Source organism: Hemitrygon akajei, chromosome 27 (assembly GCF_048418815.1).
Source record: "Hemitrygon akajei chromosome 27, sHemAka1.3, whole genome shotgun sequence".
In the NCBI taxonomy this organism is placed as follows: Eukaryota; Metazoa; Chordata; class Chondrichthyes; order Myliobatiformes; family Dasyatidae; genus Hemitrygon; species Hemitrygon akajei.
The window spans coordinates 20340744-20358296 of NC_133150.1; the positions used below are offsets into that span (position 1 = coordinate 20340744).

Sequence of the window (17553 nt, forward strand, 5' to 3'; positions counted from 1 at the left end):
AATTCAGAAACAAACTTAAAGAAGGGTAACTTTGAAGGTATGAGACGTGAATTAGCTAAGATAGACTGGCAAATGATACTTAAAGGGTTGACGGTGGATATGCAATGGCAAGCATTTAAAGATTGCATGGATGAACTACAACAATTGTTCATCCCAGTTTGGCAAAAGAATAAACCAGGGAAGGTAGTGCACCCATGGCTGACAAGGGAAATTAGGGATAGTATCAAGTCCAAAGAAGAAACATATAAATTAGCAAAAAAAAGCGGCATACCTGAGGACTGGGAGAAATTCAGAGACCAGCAGAGGAGGACAAAGGGCTTAATTAGGAAAGGGAAAAAAGATTATGAGGGAAAGCTGGCAGGGAACATAAAAATTGACTGTAAAAGCTTTTATAGATACGTGAAAAGAAAAAGATTGGTCAAGACAAATGTAGGTCCTTTACAGTCAGAAACAGGTGAATTGATCATAGGGAACAAAGACATGGCAGACCAATTGAATAACTACTTTGGTTCTGTCTTCATTAAGGAGGACATAAATAATCTTCCAGAAATAGTAAGGGACCGAGGGTCTAGTGAGATGGAGGAACTGAGGGAAATACATGTTAGTAGGGAAGTAGTGTTAGGTAAATTGAAGGGATTAAAGGCAGATAAATCCCTAGGGCCAGATGGTCTGCATCCCAGAGTGCTTAAGGAAGTAGACCAAGAAATAGTGGATGCATTAGTGATAATTTTTCAAAACTCCTTAGATTCTGGATTAGTTCTTGAGGATTGGAGGGTTGCTAATGTAACCCCTCTTTTTAAAAAAGGAGGGAGAGAGAAACCGGGGAATTATAGACCGGTTAGTCTGACATCGGTGGTGGGGAAAATGCTAGAGTCGGTTATCAAAGATGTGATAACAGTACATTTGGAAAGAGGTGAAATCATCGGACAAAGTCAGCATGGATTTGTGAAAGGAAAATCATGTCTGACGAATCTTATAGAATTTTTTGAAGATGTAACTAGTAGAGTGGATAGGGGAGAGCCAGTGGATGTGGTATATTTAGATTTTCAAAAGGCTTTTGACAAGGTCCCACACAGGAGATTAGTGTGCAAACTTAAAGCACACAGTATTGGGGGTATGGTATTGATGTGGATAGAGAATTGGTTGGCAAACAGGAAGCAAAGAGTGGGAGTGACCTTTTCAGAATGGCAGGCAGTGACTAGTGGGGTACCGCAAGGCTCAGTGCTAGGACCCCAGTTGTTTACAATATATATTAATGATTTAGACGAGTGAATTAAATGCAGCATCTCCAAGTTTGCGGATGACACGAAGCTGGGCGGCGGTGTTAGCTGTGAGGAGGATGCTAAGAGGATGCAGGGTGACTTGGATAGGTTAGGTGAGTGGGCAAATTCATGGCAGATGCAGTTTAATGTGGATAAGTGTGAGGTTATCCACTTTGGTTGCAAGAACAGGAAAACAGATTATTATCTGAACGGTGGCCGATTAGGAAAAGGGGAGATGCAACTAGACCTGGGTGTCATTGTACACCAGTCATTGAAGGTGGGCATGCAGGTACAGCAGGCGGTGAAAAAGGCAAATGGTACGTTGGCATTCATAGCAAAAGGATTTGAGTACAGGAGCAGGGAGGTTCTACTGCATTTGTACAAGGCCTTGGTGAGACCGCACCTAGAATATTGTGTGCAGTTTTGGTCCCCTAATCTGAGGAAAGACATTCTTGCCATAGAGGGAGTACAGAGACGATTCACCAGATTGATTCCTGGGATGGCAGGACTTACATATGAAGAAAGATTGGATCGACTAGGCTTATACTCACTGGAATTTAGAAGATTGAGGGGGGATCTTATTGAAATGTATAAAATTCTAAAGGGATTGGACAGGCTAGATGCAGGAAGATTGTTTCCAATGTTGGGGAAGTCCAGAACGAGGGGTCACAGTTTAAAGATAAAGGGGAAGCCTTTTAGGACTGTTACAAACCCCGTAACTGGGTCACTTACCAGCAAAAATAGAGAGGTCCATTGAAGTCTGATGATACTATTTTTAACAGTATTTATGAGTAAAAATACACAAAAATAATATCAATGCAAAGATACAGATAATATATGTCATCAATACTAAAACTAAAAGTGCGGGTATAATAATAATCAATAAGAAATAAGCTCTATCGTTGTCTAGGGGATAATGAATTGTCCGATGGAAATGTACAATTCACTGCAGTTCCACAAGCTGCCGTCTTTTGGTTGTCGCTGTGTTGCACTTTGTTGGAGAGAGAGAGAAATAGGAATAGAATGGGAACAGTTACCACTACGGGTTTTCCAACCTTTATGATTTTGATCTGTCAGGAGTCTCGTTGTCGTGGCCTTTCACTTGTGGCCTCTCCTTTAGTTAAAGCAGTTCTTCCGTGGTGAGCCCGCCAACCCAGGCAAGGGAGGACGCACATGAGCCCCCACCGGCTGTCGCTATTAAACGCTGTCACGGGATTTCTAGCGTTTCTCCTGGTGCGTCTAAAGGGGTTGTTCCCCAGACCCTCTTTTATCCTTACTCATGGGGTCTCAGATGTCAATCAGGTTGGGATGATGCAATCCCTCAACCAGCCCACTGTGGTCGTCCCCTGAGGGGCTTCAATGAATAGTACAGAACTCAATACACAATTCCGTCTCCAGGAGACTATAGCCGTTATCAGTGGTTTTGTTTCGCTGAGGCCAGGACACATTCCAAACCTTGTGGATTCTGCATGTCTCTCTCTCATTTCCTGGGTCCCAGACCCGAATTAATAGCGATCTTGCGATTCTCAAAAAGGAGGGGGCTACTTTGTACCCTTCGGCCCCTCAGAGTTGCTGCACATTCATAACAGGACCGAGATGAGGAAGAACTTCTTCACACAGAATCTGTGGATCTGTGGAATTCTCTGCCACAGGAAACAGTTGAGGCCGGTTCATTGGCTATATTTAAGAGGAAGTTAGATATGGCCCTTGTGGCTAAAGGGATCAGGGGATATGGAGAGAAAGCAGGTACAGGGTTCTGAGTTGGATGATCAGCCATGATCATACTGAATGGTGGTGCAGGCTCAAAGGGCCGAATGGCCTACTCCTGCACCTATTTTCTATGTTTCTATGTAACAGGAATGGGAACCTACAGCTCAGTAGACTGAGTTCCAGTGTTAAACAGGATAATTCCACATACCTCACTCTTTTCCTTATGTATACGGTGATCTCTGAAGAATAAATCTTATTTCAAATATAAGCACATTATAACCTATCCACCATTAAAGACTGATATACAATACTATGAAATCAGTGGCCTCAAAGCATGCTGTTTCTTAGAAAAATCAATAATGCTTGTTCATTACGGAGCAAAAGAGCGTTTCTCTGTTTTTCATTCACATTTTGGAATTGTGGTGTCACTTGTAAGGATAGCACGCCTGTCCCTAATTAAGGAAAATGGTGGTGAGTTCCCTTCTTCAATTGCTGCTGTTGGCTAAGGAGTTGAAAGATTTAGATCAAACATAATGAAGGAACAGGGATATGCTTGTATGTTACTTTTGAAATGGTTCAGCTAATCAATTAAGTCATGGCTGACTACTTTTTGAATTCTTTTACCTTCCTTGGCTCAATACTCTGCAATACGCTCATGGAATCATAGAAAAGTACAGCACAGAAACAGGCCCTTCGGCCCATCTAGTCTGTGCCAAGCCATTCTGCCTTCTCCCATCTACCTGTACCAGGGCCATAGCCCTCCATATCCTACCATCCCACTTATCTATCCAAACTTAACTTAAATGTTGAAATCGAGCTCGCATGCACCTCTTGCACTAGCAGCTCATTCCACACTCTAATGTACCCTCTGAATGAAGAAGTTTTCCCTTATATTCCCCTTAAGCTTTTCACCTTTCACCCAATATCCCATCCCAGCAAAACATTTGTGTTTTGTGGAAGAAGTAGGAAGAGCATTAGATTCACCAGTTGTGTGAAAAAGGGCTTTTTAACATTACCCCTTGCGTAGCCTAGTTACAACTCACCCATCAAAGAAAGTAGTTTCCACAGATGTACCATGGATCACCATCTGGTATGGAGGGGCTGCCCCACAGGATCGGAGGAAGCTGCAGAAGGTTGCAAACTCTGCCAGCTCGATTGTGGGCCCTAGTTTCCGCAGCATCGAGGTCATCTTCGAAAGGCGACACTTCGAAAAGGTGGCATCTATCATTAAGCACCCCCATCACTCAGGACATGCGTATTTCTCATTGCTACCGTGAAGGAGGAGGTACACACAGTCAACATTTTAGAAACAGCTTCTTCCCTTCCGGTGATATTAAACCTGATCCTGATTCAGATTCCCCATATCAATTCAGTCAAGGCTTTTAAATAATCCAGTTAAATGTCCACTTAATTCACGAGAACCAGTGCTCAGTCTTTCTATTTTAGTTCTCACAATCTGGTGCTTTTAGCTTGGTGTCACTCTGCCAATCGTTTACCCCTGGCGATCTGAATGTAAGAAACGACTGAGAAGAACGGGTTCTAATTTTAATGACAGGCATAAATTTTCTTTCTTCCTTTTATTGTGTTCCAAATCTTGAACAGAGATTATAAGAAAATATTATTTATTTTTCTTTTGTTCGAACAATAGAGGGTGGACTTTTTTTAAATTACAATATTGCTTTTCAGCACAGCCCACGTTGAGATTGTGTCGACAGCAGAGGAAGCTGTTTCTAAATTTGAGTCTGTCTCTTAGAAACTTGGAAACAAATGAAGACCAGTAGTTGGTACACCCCTCTGGCTTGTGGCACCATTTATTTAAGTCTTTGGTATCCTGTGGCTTAGTTTCATTTCCCTGTCTTTGTTCCCTAACCAATGATACCCTTAACTGATAAAGATCAATCATTCCCGGCATATTCAGTATTTCATGGAAGGAGCTCCAGAGATCAGTAGCACTTGGTGTGAAAATGTATTTTCTAAAAAATCTCCTCATTCTGCATTACATTGACCCACAACTTCAGGAAATTGAGGGAAATATCTTTAGGATTTATGCGTACCATCCTTACAACACACTGCCAGGTTAATTGAAGTACTGTATCCCTTACAAGATTCAAATACCTTTCTGATGTTCAGTATCCAAATCAGATATAATCTGACCAAATCTCAGTGCAGATGAAACATTCTTTTAACTTCATTTTTGACTTCTAGTATTCTACTCTTGAAAGATAGTTCCTAAGCATTAACAATAATAATTTGTGTTCATATACAGTAAATACAATGGATTCTGGTTAATTGGGCCATCACTTAATCACGACAGCTGCTTATTGGGCTGACTCTTAAAGAACAAAACTAATTGAGAATATTGCCAGTATTCCCTTCATTTATTTGGGATACCATGCTGCTTAATTAGGGCAGAAGACTGTTGCAAGTAGGTTCTAACTAGTCATTTGCGCGCACTTATATGGCTGTTAGACCTTACACTGAGCTTAGAGTGAATAGTTTTAAAATACCATTGGTTGCATGTGCTTGTGTTCAAAAAGCAGTCATTTTGTCACTGAGATTTGGCAAGAAATAAGCAGTAAGGCATTTCCAAACTGCTTGGCTTGCTGTGGTTTCAAGCATTCAGGCTTGGAGATGTTGGAAACGGCTGGGAGTGAAACCTATTGCAGTGGTTTTATACATTTTGATATCCATTGAAAAACAGGATGAAGCTTATCTTGCAATTGCTTTGTAAGAAATATTAAAAGGATATTAATTATGAAGAAATATTTACCCTTTCCCTCAGCTAAAAAAATTATATGATATATTTTTAAAATTTGTAGCTCACCACTTAACTTCTAAGCCAGGAAAAAAACTTCCATAGTTGTACCATGGAGAGCATCATGGCAGGCTGCATCACTGTCTGGTATGGAGGGGCTACTGCACAGGACCGAAAGAAGCTGCAGAAGGCTGTAAATCTAGTCAGCTCCATCTTGGGTACCAGCCTACAAAGTACCCAGGACACCTTTAGGGAGCGGTGTCTCAGAAAGGCAGAGTCCATTGATAAAGACTTCCAGCACCCAGGGCACACCCTTTTCTCACTGTTACCATTAGGTTGGAGGTACAGAAGCCTGAAGGCACACACTCAGCGATTCAGGAACAGCTTCTTCCCCTCTGCCATCCGATTGCTGAATAGACATTGAAGCTTTGGACACTACCTCACTTTTTTAATATACAGTATTTCTGCTTTTGCACATTTTTAAATAATCTATTCAATATATGTAATTGTTTTACTTGTTTATTTATTATCGTTTTATTTTATTTATTATTTTTTTCTCTCTCTGCTATATTATGTATTGCATTGAACTGCTGCTGCTAAGTTAACAAATTTCACATCACATGCCGGTGATAATAAACCTGATTCTGATCCTAAGTTCCCAACCTCGGGTCCATGGACCCCTTGGTTAATGACATTGACTCACGGCATAAAAATAGTTGGGAACCCCTGTATCTAAACATCGAACTATTAAGCTTCAATTTTATGATTTTCTTTGTATATCACTAATGCCCTTCCCTTGGACAACATCGGTGGTGTGGACAGGGGAGACTTGCAGCATGGGCAACTGCCAGTCTTCCATACAACCTTGCCCAGGCTTGTGCCCTGGAACCTTTCCAAGGTGCAAATCCATGGTCTATTGAGACTAATGGAGGCCTACAACTGTACATCAACATAATGTCTGTGTCCAGTATAGTTTACATAGAAGATGGGACCCAGCTCTATGACTCCTGTTAATATTCTAATCACTTCCAGAATTAAGAATATAAAATTTAGTATATTATACTTTGACCAAGAGTCATAGAACCATAGAGACATACAGCACAGAAACAGGCCCTTTGGCCCATCTAGTCCATACCAAAACCATTTAAACTGCCTACTCCCATGAACCTGCACTGGCACCATAGCCCTCTATATCCCTACTATCCATGTACCTATCCAAACTTCTCTTCAATGTTGAAATCGAGCTCACGTGCACCACATGCACTGGCAGCTCATTCCATACTCTTACGACCTTCTGAGTGAAGAAGTTACCCCTCAAGATCCCCTTAAGCTTCTCACCTTTCACCATTAACTCATGACCTCTGGGTGTTTTCCCACTCAACCTCAGTGGAAAAAGCCTGCTTGCATTTACCCTCTCTATACCCCTCATAATTTAGTATACCTCTGTCAAATCCCCTCTGAATCTTCTATATTCTAAGGAACACATTTCTAAGCTATTCAATTTTTCCCTATCTCAGGTCCTCCTGGCTGAGCAGTATCCTTGTGGATTTTCTCTGCACTCTTTCAACCTTATTTACATCTTTCCTGTAGGTAGGTGACCAAAACTGCACACAATACTCCAAATTAGACCTCACCAATGTCTCTTACAACTTCAACGTAACAACCCATCTCCTGTACTCAGTAGATTGGCTTACGAAGGCCAATGTGCCAAAAGCTTTCTTTATCACCCTATCTACCTGTGACACCACTTGTAATGAATTACATACCTGTATTCCCAGATCCGTTGCTCTACCACACTCCTCAGTGCCCCGCCACTTGCTGTGTAAGACCTACCCTGGCTGTTCCTACTGAAGTGCAAAACCTTGCACTTGTCTGCTTTAAATTCCATTCAACGTTTCTCAGCCCGTTTTTCCAGCTGATGTAGATCCCACTGCAATCCATAAAGCCTTCCTTGCTGGCCACTACACCCCTAATCTTGGTGTCTTCCACAAATATGCTGATCTATTTAACCACGTTATCATCAGATGACAAACAACAAAGGACCCAGCACCGATCCCTGCGGCACACCACTAGTCACAGGCCTCCAGTCAGAGAGACAACTCTCTACGACCACTCTCCAGCTTTTCCCACAAAGCCAACGTCTAATCCAATTTATTACCTTATCCTGAATGCCGAGCAACTGAACCTTCTTGACCACCCTCCCATGCAGGACCTTGTCAAGTGCCTCACTAAAGTCCATCTAGACAACATCCACTGCCTTGCCTTCATCCACTTTCCTGATAACTTCCTTGTAAAACTCTAAGATTGGTTAGACATGACCTACCATGCACAAAGCCATGCTGACTATCCTTAATCAGTCCATGTCCATCAAAATACTTATATATCTGCTCCCTTAGAATACCTTCCAATAACTTTCCCATAACTGATGTCAGAATCACCGGCCTATAATTTCCTGGTTTATGTTTAGAGCCTTTTTGAACAGCGGAACAACATTGGCCATCCTCCAGTCATCTGGTACCTCTCCTGTTGCTAAGGATGTTTTAAATGTCTCTGCTCGGGCCCTGGCAATTTCTGCACTGCCTCCTGTAGTGACTGTGGGCACACGTTGTCAGGCCCTGGGGATTTACCTCAGGGTAACAAACACCTCCTCCTCTGTAATCTGTACGGGGTTCATGCAGTTGATGCCATTTTGCCTCACTTTTATATACGCTGTATTTGTTTCCTGAGTAAGTACAGATGCAAAGAATTTATTTAAGATCTCCCCCACCTGTTTTGGCTCCATTCTGGTCTTCCTGAGGACCAGTTTTGTCCCTTGCAATCTTTTTGCTCTGATATATATAATTGTCCTGGCTTTTTGACAGAGCTCTCCTCCATTTACTTTGCAGATAAATTCTCTTCGTGCTTCTGTGAAGCACCTTAAGACTTTTTTCTACATTAAATGTGTTATATAAAACATAAATGTTATCTGCTAACCATAAAAAGAATTTAATTATTCATAGACACAAACAGCAAATTTGTTTTGCTACTGGCAGTGCAATATTCATCACAAGCTATGTTGTTAAATAATTTTACAAAAGAAGTTGTAAGAGTCTCAGACATGAAAATTAAAAAAAAAATAACTGGAGATATAATGAAAACAGGAAATGCTCAGTAGGTCAGATTGCATCTGTGCGAAGAGAAACAGAATTAACATTTCAGGTCATCAAAATTGGGAAGAGACAAAAAAACAATAATTTGCAGGGAGGGTGGGGGAGATGTCTCTGATGATGTAAATAGTGACCATGAGGATAGGTTGTGAACAATGTTATCTGAGCAGTGAATGAATGGAAACAGCTGGACAGTGAACTCTAGCTTGTATCGGTCTGCAGGGGTGAGTGACCCTAAGCTTCCCACTGCCTGCCACTCTAAATCCCCCACTCCGCTGCACCGTTACAATGAGGCCCAGCACAAGCCTGAAGAACAGCTCCCCAACTTCCATCTGGCCAGGCTGCAGCTTGTTTTTGAAACTAATATTGAATTCTGCAACTTCAGGTAACTTGATTTCTCGGAGGATGCTGGAGGGAATCAGCAGCTCAGGCAGTATCTCTGGTGAGAACTAGAAAATTGATCGATGTTTCGGGCTGAGACCCTTTGGCTGTACTAGAGGAGCAGCACCTCACATTCCATCTGGGTAGTCTAGAACCTGACAGAATAAGCAATGAATTCTCCAGCATCTGATAAACTGCTCCCCCCCCCTTTTCTCACTCTTCCTGATTCACAACGTTTGTTCTGCCCTCACCCCAGCTCCCTTCATCCTGTTTCTTGCCCCTCCTCCAGCCAGAAGCCTGGTGAACAAACTTAGCCTGAATCATTGACTGTCCATCTTCTTCTAAAGATGCTGCCGGACCCACTGAATTCCCCCGACATTTCATGTTTCGCTCCAAAATTTCAGCTTCTGCAGTCTCTTGCGTCTCCATCTAGATTTCTGTCAGTCCATCTGCAAAATTGGCTCAGCTTACTAGCATTTTTTCCAGAGCGACACACACAAAACGCTGGAGGAACTCAGCAGGCCAGGCAGCATCGATGGAAAAGAGTAAACAGTCAACGTTTTGGGCTGACACCAGCCGACTGCTTTCTCTTTTCCATCAATGCTGCCCAACCTGCTGAGTTACTCCAGCATTTTGTGTCTGACGCAGATTTACAGGCTTCCTGTGGCTAGAAGTAGGAGACATGGCCTCAAGATTCAGGGGAGTAAATTTAGGACAGAGATGAGGAGGAACTGCTTTTCCCAAAGAATGATGAATCTGTGGAATTTACTGCCCAATGAAGCACTGGAGGCTACCGCAATAAATATATTTATGACAAGCTTGGATAGATTTTTGCATAGTAGGGGAATTAAGGATTATGGGGAAAAGGCAGGTAGGTGGAGATGAGTGCATGGTCAGATCAGCTATGACTTTATCAAATGACGGAGCAGGTTCGAAGGGCCAGATGGCCTACTTCTGCTCCTGTTTTTTATGTTCTTATGTGTCTCTTCATTTGTAAAGGATCTTCAAGCTGAAACAATACTTCTCTCTCTCTCGTTCTCTGCTTCCTTCTCTCTCTCAATTTCTATCTATCTCTACCTATTTATCTCTTCCCACTAAAACAGCCTGACTTGCTGAGTATTTCAAATAATCAGTTTCCATAAAACTCTGTACTTCTGATTATTGACCTCTCTACTAAAAGGATAAGTCCCTTTGTCCCCTCAGTCTATGCCCTTAATGGTATTTCTCCAGCACTGACACATCGCCACGCATTTCCTCTGTGCTTGTTTAACCAGTCTTTCAAAATAATGATTTCTTCTGCCCTTCAAAATATATTCCAATTATTGGGCCACCGCTGATGCTAGATTGCGTGCCCTGTAATTACTTGGTCTATCGCTTTTTCTTCTCAAAAACAGTACCTCCATACTAGCAGTTTTAAAGTCAGGAAGGACTGGAAAATTCTGTAGAGTCTCTGAAAATCAATGTCAGGATTGCTGCTTCATTTCCAAGCTGGGGCACAGTAAGCCTGGCCCGAGCATATCAGAATCAGATTTATTATCACCCGCAAATGTGTTAACTTAGCAGCAGCAGTTCAATGCAGAATATAACATGAAGGAAGAGGAAAAATAATAATAAATAAATTACAGTATACATATATTGAATAAATTAAAAATCGTGCAAAACAGAACATATATTAAAAAAGTGAAGTAGTGTTCATTTAGGAATCGGATAGCAGAGGGGAAGAAGCTGTTCCTGAATCACTGAGTGTGTGCCTTCAGGCTTCTGTACCTCCTACCTAATAGTAACAGTGAGAAAAGAGCATGCCCTGGGTGCTGGAGGTCCTTAATAATAGACGCTGCCTTTCTGAGGCACTGCTCCTTGAAGATGTCCTGGGTACTTTGTAGACTAGTATCCAAGATAGAGCCAACTAAATTTATGACCTTCTGCAGCTTCTTTCAGTCCTGTGTAGTAGCCCCCTCCCATACCAGACTGTGAATGCCCTCCACAGTACATCTATAGAGGTTTTTGAATGTTTTTATTGACATACCAAATCTCTTCCAATTCCTAATGAAGTATAGCCGCTGTCTTGCCTTCTTTATAACTGCATTGATATGTTGGGACCAGGTTAGATCCTCAGAGATTTTGACACCTAGGAACTTGAAACTGCTCACTCTTTCCACTTCTGATCCCTCTGTGAGGATTGGTATGTGTTCCTTCATCTTACCCCTCCAGAAGTCCACAATCAGCTCTTTCATCTTACTGACGTCGAGTACCAGGTTGATACTGTGACACCAACTCCACTAGTTGGCATATCTCATTACTGTATGCCTTCTCGTCTCCATCTGAGATTCTACCAACAATGGTTGTATCATCAGCAAATTTATAAATGGTATTTGAGCTGTGCTTAGCCACACAGTCATGGGTATAGACAGCAGAGCAGTGGGCTAAGCTCACACCCCTGAGGTGCACCAGTGTTGATCGTCAGCGAGGAGAAGATGTTATCACCAATCCGCACAGACTGTGGTCTTCTGGTTAGGAAGTCGAGGATCCAATTGCAGAGGGAGGTACAGAGGCCCAGGTTCTCAATCAGGATTGTGGGAATGATGGTGAATGATGGGAATGACCTACTTTCAAAGACTTTAGACATTGTATTTCTTCTCTCCCCATGTTTATCATATGCAACATTTTGCATACTTGCTGTTGGTGTTAATAATTGTATCTGGCCCTACGCGTAAATAATAGATGCAATCAATTTCTTTGGAAGTTTGGAAGTGAGGTGAATAATGTATAAGGTTGTCATAGGTTACAGCAGGACATTGATGGGATACAGAGCTGGGCAATAAATGGCAGTTGGAGTTCAATCTAGAAAAGCATGAAGTGATAAATTTAGTAAGTTGAACTTGAAGGCAGAGTACAAGGTTAATGCAGGATCCTCAGCAATCTGGAGGAACAGAGGGATCTTGGGGTCCTCATCCATAGTTCTCTCAAAGTTACCACGCAAGTTGATGGGGTATTTAAGAAAGCGCATGATGTGCTGGCCTTCATGAGTTGGGTAATTGAGTTCAGGAGGACAAGGTAATGTTGCAGCTCTGTAACACTCAGGTTAGATCACATCGGAGTATTGTGTTCAGCTCTGATTCCCTCATAAGAAGGATATGGAGGATTTAGAGAGGGGGCAGAGGAGATTTACCAGGATAGTGCCTGGAATAGGGAATAGGTCCTATGAGCAAGCTAGGGTATTTCTCTTTGGGGGGGAAGGAGGATGAGAGGTAACTTGATAGAGGTGTGTAAGTTGTAAGAGGTATGGATGGTGAGTGCAGTCAGCACCTTTTCCTCGGGGAGGTAAAGGCTATTACTAGAGGGCATCGGTTTTAAGGTGTTTGGTTCACATTAATGCACTGTGGATTATATTTTATTCAAACAGCCATAAGCTCAATAGTCTGATTTTGTTAGACTATTTCAGTGAGTAGTTATTTATGCTCATTTTCATTTCATCCACACTTTTACTTGAGAACTATATTTGATAAATATACATAGTTCTCAAACTTCTATCATCGTTCGAGTGAATGTCGCCATGTTTGAAACCGAAGATAGATGCTTCTGTTTTGTCTGACATTTTCTTGGCCTGAATCTGTGAACTTGCTCTATGTCCATTCATCAAGTTAAGAGTGGACAGAAGCAAAAAGCATGGTTATTTTTGTTACACACACAAAATGCTGGTGGAATGCAGCAGGCCCGGCAACTTTTATAGGGAGAAGCGCTGTCAACATTTATCCTTCGTCAGGACTAACTGAAAGGAAAGATAGTAAGAGATTTGAAAGTAGAAGGGGGAGGGGAAAATGCGAAATGATAGGAGAAGACCAGAGTGGGGTGGGGTGAAGCTGAGAGCCAGAAAGGTGATTGGCAAAAGGGATACAGAGCTGGAGAAGGGAAAGGATCATGGAACGGGAGGCCTCGGGAGAAAGAAAGGGGGAGGGGGAGCACCAGAGGGAGATGGAGAACAGACAGAGTGACTTTGGCAAGGACTCTCCTACCCCCACCAATGAACCCTTCTCCCGTCTTCAACCCTTCTCCTCTTCATGGACACCCCACTCTGGTCTTCTACCTGCTCTGGATCTCTTTATTGCTAATTGCCGACGGGACATCAACCGTCTCGACTTCACCACACTGTGTTCCAATTCCAACCTCAAACTGCCCATCACTCTGCCTGTTCTCCATCTCCCTCTGGTGCTCTTCTGGCTTCAGTCTTGTCGCTGTCTGTTCTGAAATTGTTAGGTTGTGTGGGGGGGTTGCATTCAAGAAAACAATGAAATGGCGTGCTGCCGTCTGACAGCGTTTTCAGATTTCTCCGGTTTCCCCATCCACACTGATCTGCCCAAGTGGGTGTTCTCAAAATTACACACCTTGGAGAGCGTTTCTGAAAAGCTCCGGTTTCGGGGGACGAAAACGCCGTTTTAGTGTGGATGGAGGGTAAAAACAAAGAGAAAAAGCTTTGGTTATGGATTTATCCAGTGTAGTGTGGACGTAGCCTCAGACAGCTGTTTGAACTAGGTAATCACCATTTTATAACTGTATCTACAAGTTTAAACTCGGTGCATCTCCACAGCATAGGGGTTTTAAAAATTTGAAGTGTTACCCACAGATTGAAGAAGAATTAATGAATAAATTTCTCTGCATATTTACTCTCTTCCCATTTTTCCCTATCTGCCCACTCTTAATTTGAAGAACAAACATAGGACAAGTTCAAAGACCATGTGTTTCTATATTCAGGCTGATCGTAGTTGTCATATCTTCAACTAACATTTGGAGAAAGAATTGTATTTTTCTATTTTGGGAATAATAGAGGGTGTGGAGCAGTCTGCTTTCTTGTTACAGTTCATTAACACGAATACAGAATGAGACTGGTCAGCCAAGTGAGAAATGAGTCAGTCTCCTAGAAACACAGAAATATTGCTGCAAATAACCTTCTATCAAAAATTAGTACTTGACAAGTTAATGCACTGTGGCATTGCTGTTTAACCTTATCACATCTCAGTGAATGTCAGGAACTTCCAGAGATCTGTTTCTTCCCTCAAACAAAGGCTGAATGCAATTTTCCACTGAGGTCTAACCTATGTTGTATACAAATAAATCATCACTAATGTAATTGAGAGATTAAAAAAAACCCATTGACTTTCTTTTAAACAAGCATTCCCTCACAGGATGTTGCCCTCTGTGCAAAGTTTTCTGTTGCCAAGCCACATGGAGTTTTTAGCATGTATCATTTCTTTTCATGATACCTCTTGTGATGAAGTTAATTAAATAAGTGTTGAAGCCAATTCTTTAAGAGACTAATGAAGTGGTTCAAAGATAATGCTGTGCCGAGGGTGAAGAGGGTAATGCCTCTTTGGAAATGCCACTTCAGCCACTGTTTCATGATGATCATCGTCACGGTTTTCAAACAGATGCCACTAGCACAAAGCAAAACACAAAAGTATAAGAGAACTTTGCTGTATGTGATATTTTTATATGTCAGTAATGTTATATCACTGGTTACCTGCACTTCACTTCTTCTGTAGCTATTATGCTATATTCTGCATTGTTATTGTTATATCTTGTCCTACATCAATACAATGTGTAATAAGACCATAAGAAGTAGGTCATTTGGCCCATCAAGTCTGTTCCACCATTTCATCATGGCTAAACCATTATTTCTCTCAGCCCCAATCTCCCATCTTCTTCCTCTATCCCTTCATGTGCTGGAGTGGTGAATCTTTCAACCTTTGCCTTAAATATACATAAAGACTTGGCCTCCAGTTTCCTATGGCAATAAATTACACAGAATCACCACTCTCTGGCTTAAAAAATTCCTCCTCATCTCCATTCTAAAAGGATGTCCCTCTATTCTAAGGTTGTGTCCTCTGTCCTCGACTCCCCCTCCATAGGAAAGCTCTTCTCCCCCTCGACTCCATCAAGACCCTTAACCATTTGATGGGCAATGATCTGATCTGTATGAACATTACCCAAGGCAAAGTTTTCACTGTATCTCAACTAGTATAAACCAACTCCAATTCCAATTCTATTCCCAATTGTCAATCTATGCACTGAGACGAACCTCAAATATTTTTGTCGTAACCTCATTCTATCCTGTCCTCTTGATTGTTCACAAAGAAATCTCACCATTCTTGTGAATCATCCCAAAGACCTCTGGTGTCTGTCATTCATTTATTAGCATTAATTTGACTGATAAATAATAATTGTTTCCTTAACAGCTTCTGCGTTTATTTCTGAACTTTCCCTTTTTGTCCCTTTTCTTGATTCTGTTCTTTTTTTTCACTCCCTTCGTGTCCCTGTGCGATCCCACTATAAAATGCTGGAGAAATGCACCTCAAGGGCAATAAATGATAACCCTTCCAGTGAAACCAAAATCCAATGGAAGTATCAGTGTTTTAAAAAAGCGTGTAGATTTAATTGGGAGAGAAATGGAAGAAAATATCTCTGATACAGTAATACCAAATGGGTTAATTTTGCATCTAGAAGCAGATTATGTCTGTGTTATGTGTTGCTAATAGCAGGACTGAAAGATATGTACAGCAGGCCAGGCTATATTAGTAGAAAGAGAAAAACGGACCCAAAAACAGACAGAAGCTGGGCAGAATGACCATTCCTAATGGTAGACAAAAGGAATGAGTTACAAAAGGTTAGAGAATTTGACTTTTAAGTCCAGAAGGCTGTAGCATATTTTGTTCAATATCTGGACTTGCACTGGGCAATGATTACATGGATGAGGCAACAGAGTGTTACCTAAACCAGATGTAATCATGAGCTTCAGCTAAGGAGGGGAACTTCTAAAAATTTTGAAGGTAAGTAATTCTACCAAGGATAAAGCCAAGGTGTGATAAGCCAAAAGGAAAAATAGTCATTGAGTAATATGTGAATATTAAGCAGAATATACAGTATCTTCACCTTTTGTGGATTATCATGGAAGATCCCTTTTATGAATACTTCTCTAACCCTAACTACTTACAAAAGTAATAAATAGTTATCGATAGAAGGTAGTATTAGCATGCAAATGTATTTTTCACTGTGATTTTAAAGTTCAACACAGTTGCTATCTGATAAGCTAACTATTCCCATTTTATTATTCAACAGAGACCCTAGAGCACCAAAAACCTCACAAGCCTTATGGGACTGCACCATTATGTTACAATTTTAAGTCAACTCTTGCGATATTAGTAATTTCACATTTTGCTTAAATTGAGAAATACGCTGGAATTAATTTCACTCAATACAGCTTTGTTTGGTTTATCTGTTGAGAAAGTTCTCTTGGAACAGTTTAACTACTTTGATCAGTGAGCTTAAGATACTCTGATTCAAAATAAAATCAAACCCTAAGAAGTTTATAGCCAAGAAACTAACAGTCTGTTTGTCTCTCAATCTTGTTGGTTTGTCCAAAGGTTGTTTAAAATGAGAGAAAGTCAACAGGATTTGAGAGGAACGTGTATATTTCAAAAACAAAGGATAAGAACAAATGTAAAAAATCATTGTATTTCATAAAGGGGTGAATCTATGGAACAGTTGTAGTGAGAATTTAAAAACATGCACTACACTTAAGTTTAAAAAATTATTTAAAAATAATTTAATGAACAAGTATAAAATACATGATTTAAAATGAATGGAAGTAATGTAAATAAATGATACTTGGAATTGGATTTTGTGTTAAAAGATTATGAATTTTTTTGTTTTGATGTGATTATTGACGCCAAATATGTTATTGTACATGTAAGAGGGGTAGGCGTCATAAGTTGTAGCTTCAGCCTACACCCTTTCAGTCTGACTGAAATAGAACGATTTTTTACATTTGTTCTTATCCTTTGTTTTAAAGAATATCTATGTTTTTTGTTGTAATTTTGTCTTATGAAATCATCGTTGAAAATGATGCTTTTTGTTATGTTTGTACTGACTGAAATAAGATTTCATTCATTCATTCATATCAATTCATCCCCGTGTCTTTGTAGAAGATTAATATATATTCTTCCTACATTGTCTTATCTTATTTTGAATGAACATGGCCTGAATTTTGCAGTTGGTGACGAATGTATGGTTTCTGCAACTCATTGTATTTACATTTATTCATTAGCTTTTGCACTGGAACATGGTTGTGAATGCAAACTCATCCACAACTGTGAGCTGAACAAGTATTTTCTTAACCAGAAATAATTCTTCCAAGCCGGGTGGAGTTAGAACGGTTAATTCAACTCAAATCAAATTTAGAAAGCAAATTAGAGGTAGGAGGAGATGTGATTAAGGGAGAGAGAGGGGGAGAGGGGGAGAGGGGGAG

General features: G+C 40.9%; 1 protein-coding gene and 1 long non-coding RNA gene across 2 annotated transcripts in view; one reads left to right on the plus strand and one right to left on the minus strand.

Annotated features, from left to right (window-relative positions):
• The window catches only part of LOC140717169 (peptidase inhibitor 16-like), a 45905-nt gene extending 28390 nt beyond the window's left edge, over positions 1 to 17515 (plus strand). Inside the window, exon 8 of the mRNA XM_073030459.1 lies at positions 16365 to 17515. The gene's annotated coding sequence lies outside the window, so the exon portion shown is untranslated. The remainder of the gene's footprint in view (positions 1 to 16364) is intronic.
• Positions 1 to 17553, minus strand: part of LOC140717170 (uncharacterized) — a 31809-nt gene that overhangs the window by 13610 nt on the left and 646 nt on the right. The window lies entirely within an intron of this gene.